We start from the raw sequence: 16,900 nt of genomic DNA, 5'->3' as shown, positions 1-16,900 counted from the left end.
GGAAACCCGGGGGAGAGCGGCGCAAGTAAGCCCGAGCGAACCCCGGGCCGAGAGGTCGACTCCGCCGCCCTGGCCGCTGCGTCACGCCACGCTCCTGATCGCTGATTTTCTTTGAAAGGCTCCAGAAGCTTTGGTTCGCAGCGATGAAATAGTCATGGAGTATAAACATGACGATTGACTGGGCGAGCGGGAGCTTTGCGAGGGCGACCTCTGTCAGAAGTCATCAGTGGGAGCGGTGCACGGAGCGCCCTGACCTGGGTGATATGCCCGCCAGTGTGTGTGTGTGTGTGTGTGTGTGTGTGTGTGTGTGTGTTGGGAGGGGTTCCTCCCAGCACACGTGCACTGTGCTCATTAAGGCGTTTGAATAGGGCAAAAATATGTTTCTTTTTTCCAGTCTGGGAGGTTGATGTCATGAACTGTAGGCATCCAAGAAGCAGTGTTGCAAAGCAAATTCTCTGCACAGTCAGTCTACAGTAATACTAGTAAAGTGACTGTATACATGTGTACGGTATACAGTAGATTTATCTGTAATAATTTGTGGGGTGCTGCTGAAGCCATGTATTATGTATCCCCTCATCAGCGTGCTGTTATATGCTGTTGGAATAACCTGTGTTATTTCATGTCCTTTTTCACATGCACTGGATATTTTCATCTTTTGCACTAAAAGTTGGATTCTTGCAGCTGCAGGTGTGTATCTGTAAAGCTCATTATGGCTGCTTTAATCTGTGCAAGTACCGTTGGTGGAGCTGAGGTTTGAGCTGCACTGAGACTGAGAGACACATTTAGTACTCCGAGCTGCCGCTCCACCTCAGCCTCCACCTCCACTTCTGCGCCTCTCCCGCATTCTGAGGCTCACCAGAAATGACTTCACTTCCCTCTTAGCCGTCTGAAGAAATGGAACGGGAAGGTTGGCCCTAATGATTTATAGATAGTAATTGCATTTCCAGGACTAAGCCATTTCCATAAATGAGATCACAACTTTAATCTATAATGGGACTTATAGCACAACACTGTCAATATTTGCCTCCTTGCAAGCTGTGAATTTTGATGACTGCAATAACTTGGCTAATAATAACAGATGTGTGTCGGTGCGCTGTATGTGTGTGAATGTAAACACAGGACCCTTTGAACAGTATCACCAAGCTCTTTGTTTAGTTTAATTTGCCTTGACACATCAAAATGGATTTCTATTGAATGGTTGAACTCTATATCTCTATGTTTGTTTCAAAGCAGTGATTCATGAAAATAAGCACAGTATGTTTATGGAGAGCTACGGATATTGTTTCATATCATTTACACATTATTACACATACACACTATTTACCTTATTGTATACCGATTTCTACTTATCGGACCCCTTAGATTGTCTTTCTGATAAATTGTGGAGAATGGGGATGGCAAATATAGAACAAAACACACACACACACACACACACACACACACACACACACACACACTACACTTGGGTACAGTGTAGATATGCTACAGCAGCAAACCTGTCAACATTATTTCCTCTGTTGAGTTATCTGGCTGGCTGTTTTGAAATCCATCACCTAAGACGGTGCAGAGAATGATATTAGATGCAGCTCTGTTTTCAAACACAATAAACCCGAGCCCAAGCTTGCTCGCTCTCTCTCTCTCTCTCTCTCTCTCTCTCTCTCCTCAGTGTCTCTTTCTCTCCAACTCCAAATTGTTGCAAACACAATCTGATATAGTGGTGGTGAAGCAGCACTGCTCTGCAGAGGTTTTGGAGTTGAGACAAATGTATGCTCCTCTGACATCCTGCCCCCTCCCCAGATCAGCCATCTCCAGACAGTCAGACTATGAAGTCAGTCTTTTACACCTCTGATAGCAAGACCTTGTTTAAAAACTCTTGCATTGAATAAACCGGATTCATGTGTTACTACAGTGTGATAGTGTTCTGGAAGTCATAGCATTTTAGAATACCCCACAAGGTGAACCTGTGCTCTCCTTCCACAGTGCCGATTTAATTTCATGGTCGTGATTCTGCATTGTGCTGCTAGCCCCTTCCATCAAACAGATATAAGCAGTCGGCTACAAAATGTCAACAAGCACTGGGAAACACAATATTCATTGTAAAACAGCCATTAAATTCAAAATGTCCCTTCCATCTGGCATTTAAGAAAATTCAGATTTTTTTTTCTTCTTGGAGGTTATTATAGCACAAAGATCACCTTTGCTGCATTGCCTCTTCAGGTCTTTCAACTCATAAAATCTCATGAAAATTTTTCAGGATAAAACAGAAGTACCTCGGTGTTGAGGTTAAAGAACAAAATAGGAAGAATTTCAGAGATATCATGTGTTTTTGGGGTGTGAAAATCGAGCCTTTACTTTACTCAAGTGTGTAATTTGACTTCTTGATGACCTGTCTCGCAGCGGAGGTAATAATAGCGATGAACTGTTGCCTCTGGGTCGGATAGGCAGGAAAAAGCTGCTTAGACTCACTGACCCCTTCTGACCCTGTGCATTATGGGACAAAAATGGGCGAAGAGGCCGTCTGGAGTCGGGTGATGGATCACTCTTTTGTGAATGTGCCTCATGCCGTTGTGTGTGAACACTGCCCCTCTGTCTTTGCGTGAGAGAGCTCTGGAAAGAGTCGGATGCATGATGCATGTCATGGCCGCACAGTAGAAAAGCAGCTGCTAAGCGTTCTGTCCCTCTGACCTGCGGAGGCGTCATACGCTGAGAGGTCAGGTTTACGAGAGGATGGGTGCTTCCTGGCTGTCCCCTTTGGAACAAGGGCCTCACGAGACTGTGCCTTGCATCGGACCAGCAGTATGAGTGAGAGTGTTTCAGTTGCCTCGTGCCGCATGCCGCAATCAAAGCTGTTTTTGATACACTTACAGCTGTAAGCCAATATGCGTTATATAAAGTATGAAGACATCTGAGAATTCCAGGTGACCATGGTGACGACTTGAACAGCATGAGCTGGTTGGCTGACTTATTAGATTTTGGTGAAATATGACCTTGGCATTTCAGCAGGGGTTTGTGTTCCTTATTGATGCCTGGTTTTAACCTTTTTTTGTCACCGTTGGCTAGACCGATAGACTGGGAAACATTTGAATGATTTTGTCACAGAAATTTACACAGATACATGGCATAACTCCAGATTGTTTAGCAAAATGAGTTATTCAGTGTGATATAAAAGATACCCAGGTGAAAAAAATATACTTTTTAAAAGTGTACTAAGTACAGTTCATACTTTTTTCCGTCAAATCCAAGTGTAGTTAAGTGTATTTAATTATGTATTAAGTTCAACTTAAAATCTATTTGACTACACTTCAAGTGTAAATTGTATGCTAAAATGGAACAACTTTTTTCAAACTTTAAGTGTTCTTAAGTACATTATACAAAAAGAGATTCATAAGCAGGCTTGGAATTTCACCATTTTAGGGGCAAGGCCACTTGGCCTTCAGTTGGGCATATTTGGTGGAGGGCACAAAGGCCACGTCAGGGCACCAAGGCCAAAGTTAACTACAGTAGTAGGCTATAAAAATGATCAAAGTTGTATTTAGCCTATTTACAGCAGTAGACCATCACTGTATGAAACATTACAAAAACATGAAACATGACATTACAATACATATAACTGTAAATCATCTGATCATCTAATATATAGATATCTATATTTAACATTTATTTTATATTTGGCCTGTTATTAAATTATGTATTGAACAATTTAAGCACAGCTCAGCTTTAAGAAACTCAAATAGCCTAGATGCATGCTTAGCATTTTGTGGTCATTAAGCGATTAAGGCTACTTTGACAAACTCTTAGTCAGCTGATTTTAATATTTACCGATATCTAGGTGATATTTGTAACATTTATTTTGTATTTGGCCCGTTATAAAACCATGTAGAACAATTTAAACACATTGTAAAACTTAAAGCCCAAACTTGGAGACATCCATGCATGTCGAAATTTGCTGCAAATTCAAAACTGGATTACTCTGGAACGGCTAACAGTACAGGGGACTGATTTACACCTTTGTGTTCGGTCTGCTGTTTATTCTGATATATGGTTTGTCGTGTGTTGAACGAAGGGTTCGTGAAGTATTCCACCGAGATGAATGGGTAGAGAGATGGGCGCAGAACCTTAAGTAGAATTTATGATTAAATTGAATTATATTATTTACTTTTCCCGCGAACCGTTCACCACAGCAATTAGCGGCTAACATCGTTTAAAAGCTGAGAAAAGGCTCTTTCATGTGTCATCATATACGTCCCATAAGTAATTAAATTTACAGCTTTCTCTCTAAAAACAAAACATAATATTCATCCATAACAAAAGTAAAACATTTTTCTGAAAGTTATGGATCTCTTGAGCATATCTTTTCAAGTTGGATGTGGTAACTCTGTCATTGTAGGCCTACTATGGCAACACAATAGAGCCACAAAGCACTCAAAGCACAAAGCATATGCATTTGATCGTATTATATTATTTCACACGCATGGATAATAAATGCGAACGCGCAAATTCTCTCTGCGCGCGGACTCAGAGGAAACTGCTCCCTGAGTGAGGAAAAAAATGCTGCGAGCGAGGAGGAATCTGACTAGTGAACCTGGTTCCTGCCCCCAAGTAGAGACCCACAAGAGCAGAAATTCACCTCCCGTGAGCAGAAATCAACTTTGAGAGAGCTGAGTGATTTTTCGAGTGGCTGTTTGGAGCGCTGGTCAGATTCCTCCTCGCTCGCAGCATTTTCTTCCTTGCTCGGGGAGCAGTTTCCTCTGAGTGCGCATGTGCAGAGAGAATTTGCGCGCTCACATTTAATATCTACGTGTGTGAAATAATATATAATATAATACACCCGAATGCATGTTTTATCGCGCAAGTGCTTTTTGCCACTATTGTGTCGCGATACTCTACAGCCTCATTGGTAGACCATCAATTCAAAATGCAGATTTCATGAAAAACAAAAGTTGTTTACCCTCCTAGGTGAGAAAATTTGCCCTCTAAGCTTGAAATTGTTTATTGGACACCCAGCCAACAAGCCAACAACTGAACAGTCTAACATGGCTAAATTTGTAATGCATGATCATTTATTGCTTATTTGCTTGCAAAGTCTTCTGGCCCAGAAAGAAAACCATGGTAGTTACGGATCATGGCTGAGGAGGAAAGGGACAGCTGGTAGAGTTGTGCAGTGAGTGAACGTCCCTCCCAACACTGAGATTCTTTACTAGCACACCATCTTCCAGTCCAAGATGCATAAAGTTTTCGGTGCCAACGGGGCTGGACAGCAGTCAAATGCATTGACCTTGGTATTAGAGAATTTGTCTCTGTTGTCTGTGAACAGAAAGAAGATGGACAACATTTTACAAGATAAACAATATTTTACACAGAAATCCATTGGCAATGATGAGATTAATACAGATTATCTGTACCTATTTGACATTTACTTTTTATGGGTCAAATTGGTACTTGACACCATCTGTTTGCCATCCTGGTATGGGTAAACCTGGTCACAACCTCTACTACATCACAAACTTATAGGCTACTACCTTACTAAGACACACAATCAACAAAAGAAAAAATATTATTTGATGACCAAAATTGATCTGTGTGTCTCTCTGTAGGCTAGATTATTGCACTTTGCCATCCATGCGGCTGACATATCAGGCCTAGGCTATACACATTAGTATTTTATTAAAAGTTAGTTGTAAAATGATAGATGTTAGATGTATAAGACATAAAATGTATTACCAAAAAATATACGTCCCATAAGTACACTATATTACAACTCTAAGTATTAGCAATGTAATACACTTAAACAAAATACACTTCTTTACCATTTAAAATACACTAACAAAAAAGTACACTTTAAATTTTAGACACTTTAAATATTGCAGAATTAATATATTTAATTTTAGTACACTGAAGTTGAACTTAATAACATCTACTTTGAAGTAGGCTATACTTTCTAAAAGTACACATTAAACATACTTGAAATAAAGTACAAAAAGTGTAAACATACTTGTTTTATACTTCATATACTTTAATCACATTTCTAACACACTAAAGTATACTACTTTTTTACCTGCGTAGAGAAAGAGATGAAGAGAGAGAGAGCATTCACTGTAAGACCAAAGACTCCTATAACCTTAATGTTAATTTAATAAAGGAAATGGTTCTGTTGAGATCGCTAACATTTTGAATCCATTTCTTTTGAAATACGTCAAATTGAACAATGATGATGTCAACCTGCCAAAAATAAACAAAAGACATCACAATGAAAAAAAGTATCTCTCTGAGAAAAGATTACTGTGAAGCGCTACAAATCAACAATAATAACTAGAAAAGCATTTCCTGAATGAAATACAGTGCATGAAAATGCAAAAATATGAGTAAAAACAAACTATATTGGTTGCTAGGTAGATGAGGTTTAATATAGTTGGAATGACTGAACAGTTAAATAGGTGGATAGTTTAAATGGTTAAATTATTTAGGTAGATAGTTGATGATAACTGACAGTTGGAATGACTCTAATGTTTGCTAGCAGTTATGCTAACTATGTTAACAAAGATAATAATGCTAACCAAGTAACTTAACTTAATTAATTTAGCTAAAGTTTTCTAACAGTTTTTTAAAAATTTTAATAATGCTAATGCTGTTAACAATGGTAACATGCTAACTATGTTAACCATATGACTTAGCTAACCTAGCTAATCATTTTTAGCAGTTATGGTAACTATGCTAACTAGCATGCTAACATGCTAACTATGCTAACCATGTTACTTAGCTAACCTAGCTAATCATTTTTAGCAGTTATGCTAAAAATGTTAGCAATGCTAACATGCTAACCATGCTAACTATCTACAGTGGGTAGGAGTCATAGTTGATGACAAGTAACAGTTACAATGGTTGAACAGTTAAAAAGTTCAGTAGTTTAAAGGGTTAAATTGTTTAACAGTGAAATATTGTAGTGAGGACTTTTATTTTGAAACAGTTTTTGGCAGAGGAAGCAGTTGAACAGGGTGTGTAGTCTTAATAGAGCCAGTTTGTATGCTTAAAACCTGAGACTGGCAGTTGATCCAGGTGGCCGGAACACCTGGCCTAGGATTCTAATTGCTTAAGGGCTCTATTGTGATGTCATCAGCCAATGTTAAGTCTATGGGGAAATTTTGAGTAGGTTTTAATTAATAGTTTAAAAAGTATAAAAGTTACAAAGATGAAACTTAAATTGCCCGGGTGTCCTAAGTAAGATCTATGTGACAAAGTTTGAATAAACTTTCTACGTTAAACGGTTGAAGCTGCATTAAACGCGTTAGAAGAAGAAGAAGAAGAAGAAGAAGCCTAGGAAGAACAGTACAGTGCATTTTCATGCACTGTAATAAATCGGATAACAGTAAAGTGCATTTTCATGATACTATCAAACGAAAACATTTTGGCAGAACTGGAACCACTTAAATCCAACCAGCCATACAAAATCCAGATATTTGGAAAACCTTTTACCAAATTTTATTCAGATGCCGGATAACATCACAGAGCAACAAGAATTTAAAATGTTCAAAGATGTCATGAAAGTTAACCAAAATCACCTTGATTATGACATCTCCACTGATGAACTTCTAAATCATCTTCAGAAATTCGAGCCAAGAAAAGCTTGTCGTTCTGACCATTTCTGGACAGAAGTGTTGAAATGAAGTCCACCATTACCACAAAGGGCTCTCCTCAAATGATTGAATCTTGTTCTTCAAGCTGGCTGCTTCCCTGATGTCTGGAATAGGGACCTTATCCCCAATATATAAGAATGGATACAAGTCTGATCCTAATAACTTCCGAGACATCTGTGTGAGCAGTAACCTGGGGAAGCCCTTTTGCTGTATCCTCAACACCCATTTACAGGCCTTCCTTATCCAACACAATGTCTGTAGTACAAATTAAATGGGCTTTTTGCCAATTTGCCGCACTACAGTTGGACAACAAGTTAAGAGTAAAACGGGCAACAAAAGAACTGAATATTTCAATCAAGCCATTTATATACGCTCACAACATTGTGTCAGACATTGGCTCACATTCCTTTGATTTGCATTGCCTTTGTACATGCTGAAATAACCACCTTTATCTCCATGGTCCATTGCTGAAGACCCAATAACCCAGCAACAGCAGGGGTGTTACAGGACCAGAAATGGACGAATAGTGTGTGTGTGTGTGTGTGTGTGTGTGTGTGTGTGTGTGTGTGTGTGTGTGTGGGTTGTGTGTGTGTGTGTGTGTGTGTGTGTGTGTGTGGGGTGGTTGTGTGTGTAGCTACAGTTGGATTGCAGTCACCCCTCCATGCCCATTTAATTCCAGTGGTGCTCCCATGGCCCTGAGGTCTAGGGCTTTTCATTAAGGCCAGAGGAAGCAGAGTGGCTGGCTAGTGCCCTCAGGTGAGAACACAGGTCCCAGGGGTGCAACGCCTAACCAAGCTCTCTGTGAAATTTCTGGTAGCCGTGGAAACAGAATGGGGCAAGCTAGTGCTTACTACTGTATATCAGAAACTGCTGCACACTCTTGGAATTCACAGTGTCTACAGAGTCTGTTGACCATATTGGTGTGTGTCTGTGTGTGTGTGTGGGTGTGTGTGTGTGTGTGTGTGTGTGTGTGTGTGTGTGTGTGTGTGTCTGCAGGCATGCCTGCAGGCCGTACGCGCTGTGCTTACCATCAGGCTACTTAACAACGAGAGATCATTTCCCTTATGTGTGTGTATTCACACCAATATGGCCTACCATAACTTCCCAACTCTGCACAGTATCCCATTAACTGTAACCATTAACCATTAACTATTCACAAGTTTGTAAACACGTTATCAAAATCAACTTACGCATGTACGCACGCAACGCAACATTACGCACACAACAATTACAGAATTTGTTTTCTTTTACTATCTATAGTTGCTGGTTATCACCACTCAATGTTAATTCACTAACTCAAGGGGGGTCTGTAGGTGGGTGTGCGTACCATAGCATTCATTCCTGCAGTCGCCCCTGTGTGTGTGTTTGTGTGTGTGCTTGTGTGTGTGCTTGTTCCCTTTGGTGCACATTATTGGTATTTCAGTTGATAGTGTTTGTGGAGTCTGTGACCTAATAATGTTGCTTCAAGCCTAAGAAGCAATTAACAAACAATGCATATCTACAGCCTTTACTTTTTGCTTGGTGTTGCAAAACACCCTCTTCCTTTCACAACTATTACATGAAATATGAATCAGTTAATGGATCTTTCTCTGGGTTTTTCTATCCACTAACTATTGCATTTATTGTGTGGATTCGTGTAGAAGTCCTATTACAGTAGCAGAGGAAAGCATGATGTATTGTATGTTTTGAAATTTTTTTTTTACGGGATCTTTGGTTCCCTGTTAATGCCTTTATGAGACGCGTAAAAAAACAAAACAAAACATGAATGCTTCTGAGTCGTGGACCTCTGCAGTATTAAAAAAAGAAAAAAAAAGAGCTAAGAAACATGAAAATGTTGATTGTAGCTTTGGTACCTGGCAACAGAAATGGCTCTCTACAAGTTAAATAAACCATTTGCAAATGAAGCACAAATGACACTTGTTCACGTATGTCACGTAATTTCATCATTAAACATAATTTAATTTCAAAGTAGGCATATTGTTAGCTCAGACATGTAAGCATTTATGTACACAAAAGCCATGACAAGTGAGTCAGTTTCATGTGCAATTTGTGGGTCAGGGAGACGTGTTATCAAATACATTAGTGATTTGTTTTTATTTTTTTCAAACATAGCCATCGAATTATAGCTGCCTTTAATGGATGACTGTCATTTAATTTCTTTGTGTGTACATGTGTGTGAAGGTGTGTGTGTCATTGCACACTGTGTGTGTGTGTCCTTGTACACTGTGTGTGTGTGTGTGTGTGTGTGTGTGTGTGTGTGTGTGTGTGTGTGTGTGTGTGTGTGTGTGTGTGCGCACTGTGGGGATGGTTTCCTTATTAAAAGGACTGATTGACTGATGAATTTTAATCTATTTCCATGCCATTTGGAGGGGAGGTGGGGGAGACTTCTCTCTGATTGCCTTGAACTCATATTCAGGTAATTGAGACGGTTAGTTCTGGTTAGTTACTCGGTCTGCACATCGCCAAATGAATTGAATCTATGAGAGAGAGAGATTGTACAGTATATAGATAGATAGATAGATAGATAGATAGATACTTTATTGATCCCCAGGGGAAATTCAAGGTCTCAGCAGCATACAGACAACACAAACACATTCTTTAACAGCAGAAAGAGTAATTAAAGTATATAATATAAAAACACAACTAAGCAAAAAGGACAGTAGAAGATAAAGAATATGCTAAATATACTAAAATACAAATTATACTAACTAACACTTAATCTAAATCAATTCTAAAAACAGTATCCACATAGTGGTGATTAATCAATCAGAGGCGCTTGCAATGACTGAGGCAGGGACTGAGCCTGTGATTCTCTGTGCATAGTGAATTTAATTGAATCTATGAGAGAGAGAGATTGTATATTGCAGTGAATCATCTTGTTGCCTTCACTGTATGCCTCTTTATGTGTGTAGATTGAAATTGTGTCTCCTGAGGATGTGCAGAAAGAACAATCCAATCTAAAGTCATTTTTTCATGAAATTGTCATGTTGGACGCATTTTCCATATCTCCTACATTGTAGTCTTGTGGAGGATTAAATCGTGGCTTTCTCTTCTGCCTTCCTCTCTCTACCTCTATTCTGCCTCTGTGTTGATTCTGTTGATCCATGGGGTGATTGTCCACAATGGTCCAAGGCCCTGCTCATTCCATTCATGCACTGAAGTTCTGTACAATGTCTTGCACTTGCATTTTTTTTTCACTCTCACCCTTAATTAGAATATGACCAGAGAACACAGGAAATTTGTATACAGTATTTAAATGCACATAAAATGTCATTTTTTGTATACATAATACACATAAAATGTTGTTTTTGTTCTGATACCAGTCCAATTTCATTCTCATGCCTGGCCTGTCAGAAGCCGCTGGTAGATCCAGCTATGATGGGGGTCTCGATATCAGCTGCTGACTTGACCGTGGCTTACCCTAAAACTGACAGTGGAGGTGCCACCTGTAACACACTGTACCTCTTCGCTGACCCTCTTCAAGTGTCAGCTTGCCTCGTAAAGGCTCTTTGAAAATAGAAATGCATAGTTTTTTTTTATATATATATATTCCCTCTATCTTCTGGTTGAATAATACTAAAGACAATGAGAAATCAACATATATGGTCATCATAGCATTGCCAAAACAGCCAATCTAATGGTTTTGGCAGCCCTACATCACACCATAGAGCTATACCATTTGATTGATTGTGCTCATTCAGAGTGGGGCCAGCAGGTAGATCATTGGGTACACCTGACTGTGGTCAGGGGAGGAGCTAACTGAAATTATTGCAGGGCTTTAAGAGGAGAGAACTGTGGAAAGTGTCTATGTGCTCTTAGGTATGTGTAGGTGGATATGTTGTGTTGTGTGCACGTTTAGGTGCATTTTTTGACTAATTTTTATATAACAAAGTTTTTCACGTTTTCTGCTGATTTCATTTTCTGGACCCTGCTCGGGCTACATTTCCAGTGTGCTTAAAACTTTTACACAGTACTGTATATGTATATGTGTGTGTGTGTGTGTGTGTGTGTGTGTGTGTGTGTGTGCTGTACATATAGCTCTATGCCTCTTACTTAAGACTGTTGCCCATATTCCCCCCCTCAGAGTTGCTGGCTGGTCAGGGCAGTTGGCTGGTGAGATCTAGCGTGATTTATTGCCAGCTATGACAGACTCAATTGCCCTACCGTCTAGGTTTCCTTTTCAAATTAAAAGTTCTCCGCCCTCCCTTGAGATGGAGGCTTTGCTAGCAAGATTAATGTGGTTTGGTTTGGTTCAGCTGGCCACTACTGCAGCAGTACAGCCAGAGTACAGCCACGGCAGCAGCTTGTGTTCCTGTCAGCAGGTATGGAGTAGGTTCCCATGGCATGGATCTTTCCCATCAGAAATCAACACCAAATCAATGTTTATGTCTAAAGGGCCTTCCATGCAGCATGTAGCAGAATAGAATAGAAACAACCAATACAAAACACAAATGTTTGCATGTGCAGTATATATCGGAACATCACATATTTACCAACCGTCCCGTATTTCCAACCTCTTACATGTATGTGTCACTTAATATGCATTTCTATACAAACCAAGACGGTGGATTCCTAAAGAAACGCAAGCACCCACACCATAAGTGTATCTAAATTAGCTATGTACCAAAAATTATATTTTACAGTGACTCGAAGAGCTGTAAACTGTGTTGTAAGGCTGCGTACATTGGCTTGCTTGGAGCTCCAGTGAAATTTTATTTTGCGACGAGAATTCTCAGGCTAACCATTGATGTGCCGTGAGAAAGGTTGGGAATAGACTCCGAGCGTGGTAAACAAAATCGGATATTTCAGGCAGTAAAAGCCCCGTAAGAACCACTAGAACTAGATTTTGTTCAAATCTGCACACCTATGGCTACTGAAAAATGTAAGGTTCATTTATCAAATGTTATTTTGAAGTATTAAAAAACATAGTTGTTTTAGAATTTTCAAACGAAATGGTTGGTAATTAGCATATTTACGATACATGTAACGGATGCCAGCTAGCGTAGCTGTGCGTGTGGAATGTTAGTAAACCTCACTCCCCGACCGAAGAGTGCTGCTGGCATGCCAGCTGGTAGCCTGAGCTTTTAGCTCAACTGTCAGCACGCTCGCCTCCCAATCCGAGGTGCTGCTGTTTGCAGGTTCGAGTCCGGGCGTACTATACATCCTGATAAAGTTCCTTTGGCCAAGGGAACTTTATCAGGATGTATAGTACCCTGGATCCATGAAATAACTGGCCTTAAAAAATAAAATTCTGCCTGCCTCTATGGGAATTCAACATAGGTTTAACATAGGGGTATGAATACTTATGCACCCTGTATTTTAATGAAGAACATTTATTTATTTACGATACATTATTCATTCACAAAGAAAATTGGTGTCCTTAAAGCTTGGATTTTCCCTTATTTTTAAAAAAATTAAGATCCATTTCCAAATGATGATTCCTCTTTTTAGTCAACTTTAGCATGGGGCTGAAAACTTTTTATAGGCACTCTATGTCCATGCCTACGCACGTGTACACGTTTGTGTGCAGTTTGTTTCCTTTTCAATGCTGTTGCATGAGTGAAAGAAGGAACATTAGGGGCCAGGGGCACCTGCAGGAATTAATGCTATGGTACGCATTAATAAAAATAATTTTGATAACGTGTTCACTAAGTTACAAAATAGAAAATTGTAAATAGCCTGATGGCATGCAGCTAATGGGATACTGTGCATAGTTGGGAAGGTATGGTGGGCCAATTTGGTGTGAATACACATTACACACACACAAGGGAAATTTTCTCTCGTTGTTGAGTAGCCAGATGGTACGCACACTGCGTACGGACGTACACCTGCAGGCGCGCCTGTTAGGGGCTCCTATAGCAAGGCTTTGCTGCAGTGAAGTGCTCTTTTGTTGTTGGGCCATGAGTTGTAAGCGGGAAAATGTATTGTCCACTGGTCATCCAACAATAAGTCCCTTCAGAATGAAGCAAGACCCTTCCGCTCTCGCATCGGGGTCCTGCTCGCCCTGTTGGGACTTATTTTCTGATAATGACCGGCGGACAATACATTATCCCTTGGATATTGGGACACCTATGAAGTAGATCTGGTAAAAAAAAATATTCAATGTTTCATAGCAATGCTCTTTGAATGGTAACTATAACAACCAACTAGGACACAGGCATACAGTATGTTTACTTTGTGTGGTATAAATGTATGGCTTGCCTACATGCATGAGTGGCAACCAGGGGATAAGCAGGATAACTGCCTTTTTAGATTTGCGTCGTGGAGTTCTTTGCTTCTGCCTCGTCCATTATTTCCGTATATCGGGACACCTTGGCGGCCATTATCCCTGACATAACAGTATACAACATAATTGCAAAGTTAGAGTGCAACCTATTTATTAAAAATAGATGAGCCATAAGGACTCACTGGTTACCTGTTGTGTTCAACTTGAAAGCACAAGAGGGGAATTAATGAAGGTAGATGTGTACATTAGATAGATCATGTCTTAAAAAGTATCTTTGTTTATTCCCCATGTTGGATTGCTTAGCTCTGGGTATGGAGTATTTCCTGTTCCACCAAGGCTCCACACTACTCGCCACCTAGAGAATATCAGAGGTTGCATGCATACGCTAGTTTCCTAATGAGTTTATATTCAAGTAGCAATTGTTCTCCAACACCTCGTTTTTAGGTCTCACTGTTTGGGGCTCTCTACAGGCTCTGTGCTGTGGCATGGGGCGCCTTTGTGTGGACTGTGGGTCCATTCATCATGATCAGTGTCATGCTCTGAAGTCTCTAAATGTCAGAGTGAGGATGGTTAAGTGGTGCTCCTCTCCTCCCGCCCCGAAAACAGATGCCCCAGCCAGTGGTTTAGGCCTAGCAGCTCACACAAAGGCCTGCATTGAGAACATCTCTGCTGTAGTGACACACACACACACACACACACACACACACACACACACACACACACACACACACGCACACACACACACACACACACACACACACGATACTGTACACACACACACACACACACATTTGTAGCAAGGCAAAAACAAGGCATTAAATACCACATAACACATAAAAATGAAGAAACACAATATAGCATTGAACAATATGCCAAAGGCAGAAAAAAGATATCAGCTGTGGGTTGAAAGCTCTCAACTCTTCACGTTGGAAATGTGTGTGTCTGCTTTCGACTCCGTGTAGTGTTGTGTGTAGTGTCATTAAGTCCTCCCTATGATTCCCCTCAGTCTATTTCTCTGACAGATTAGCTTTGAGACTTCCCTCTGCGTGGACTCTGTGTATCATAATGGAGTCTCATGGCTCAGTGAGCACCTTGCCCCCCGCCTTTCTGCATGTGGGCTTTTTGGAGCGAGAGAGAGAGAGAAAGAGATACAGAGAGAGAGAGAATGAGAGAGAAGGTGGTTTGCTCAAGTGAGGCTTACCTGAACCTATCTTCTTAGTCTTCATGGTTGAAACTTGCATTATTTTAATGAGAATATAGTCTCACTAGGCCAGGCATAGAGTGCTATGTATTATTGGTGTGAATTGACAGGTATTCGATCTGACAGTGAGATTACAGAGTTGCTGATTTAAAAAGTATTGGCATAAATTAGTTTGATTTTGGAAATATTACAGTTAGATGTTTTGATATAACCTATTTTTATTTATTTATTTATTTTTTGGAAGAGGAGGAGTGTGGGGAGTGATGGTGAGTGTCTCCAGACATGCCAATGGGTAGCAGTCCTTATTGTTTACTTTACCTGTTGCCATGTCAATACAAGTCTGAAGTCCTTAGTGAAGGATGTATCTAAACAAAGCATTGGGCCACCAATAGAGTTACTGTTCAGTTGTTCCTCTGATTCTGCAAGGAAGCAGTTTGGAAATGTTTGGTCTAGAGAGGAAATGTTATCTCCTCAAAGCAAATTGAACGTGGAAGAAGAAGACATTTATTCTCAGTGTAAAGCCACAGTGACTTGGCCATGTGGAGATGATCGCTGGTTGTGTGGTGGGCGAAACTGACATTCTTTATATTTGGGAGGTCCCAAAGTCTCCCCCAGAACATCATGAGACAATGCACGTGCCTTGCCACTGCATTGGCATGCCACACAAAGCTCGCTCGGTGGCAGAGCGACTGAAATGTTTTGATGTGAGTCACCATACTTCTCCGAGGCCGGCGCTTGCCTGCATTTCACTGTTTGTTTGTTTGTAGAGGATGGGAGAATTTGGGAGCGAAATAAAGATCTTTTGACTCCCCATTATTCTGGGCTGGGAGCTGCCCTCTCCTGGCTGAGCATGTATTCATAAATCGACGCGGAATGCGGTGAATGTAATCAGCCCACTTACAGAGGACACACACTGGCAAGCTCCTCCATCTCACTCTGTCAAGAGCCCCAGCAACTATGTCGGACGCGTAGCTGTCCAAAAAGAGGGAGGAAAGGACAAAGGACACACAACCACAAACACACACACACACACACACACACACACACACACACACACACACACACACACACACACACACATACACACATACACACACAAACAAAACAGCTTTTCTGTCCATTGCAGCCATTTTGAAAGTGACAAAGACCGTATTGAAAACAAGGAAGTGAAAAGAACACAAATGTTGTTTTTCTCTGCATACCCAGGACTAAAACCTTACTTACATAGCCAATCTCCTTCTCTCTCTCTCTCTCTCTCTCTCTCTCTCTCTCTCTCTCTCTCTGTCTATGTGTGTATCCGTTAGCATTTGTGCCCCTATTGTGGTTTCATGTCTATCTCCAACACACGTGGTCTCTGTTCTGCGAGGGTAGTTAGGGTTCTGCCTGAAACGGTCCATCTGCTTCACCAGCACAGCCCACGCAGGCCTCCTACACAACCACCACTCTTACAGTACGTCTGGACACTTCGCTCCCCCTGCCCCCAGCACAAATCCTCATACATACACACACACACACACACACACACACACACACACACACACACACACACTCACACACACACACACACACACACTCCCATGTCCGCCAGTTAACCCACTGTACCGACTCACTCCCAGTGTCCAGTACCCTTCCAAGCACAGGCACATCACTGACCGAGGGGAATTTATTGTGGTCTGTCGGAAATATGATAATCGCCAAACGTTTGAGATCTAATATGTTTTCCTCTTTGTTTATGTTTTCTTATGTTCTCTCTCTCTCTCTCTCTCTCTCTCTCTCTCTCTCTCTCTCTCTCTCTCTCTCTCTCTCTCTCAATTCAATTCAATTCAAAAGTGCTTTATTGGC

At 40.8% G+C, this 16,900-nt stretch overlaps 1 protein-coding gene across 2 annotated transcripts in view; it reads left to right on the top strand.

Annotated features, from left to right (window-relative positions):
• ctnna2 (catenin (cadherin-associated protein), alpha 2) overlaps positions 1 to 16,900 on the top strand; it is a 404,887-nt gene that overhangs the window by 263,047 nt on the left and 124,940 nt on the right. The window lies entirely within an intron of this gene.

Source organism: Alosa alosa, chromosome 1 (assembly GCF_017589495.1).
Source record: "Alosa alosa isolate M-15738 ecotype Scorff River chromosome 1, AALO_Geno_1.1, whole genome shotgun sequence".
Lineage (NCBI taxonomy): Eukaryota > Metazoa > Chordata > Actinopteri > Clupeiformes > Clupeidae > Alosa > Alosa alosa.
This window is presented reverse-complemented; position numbering and strand designations above follow the sequence as displayed.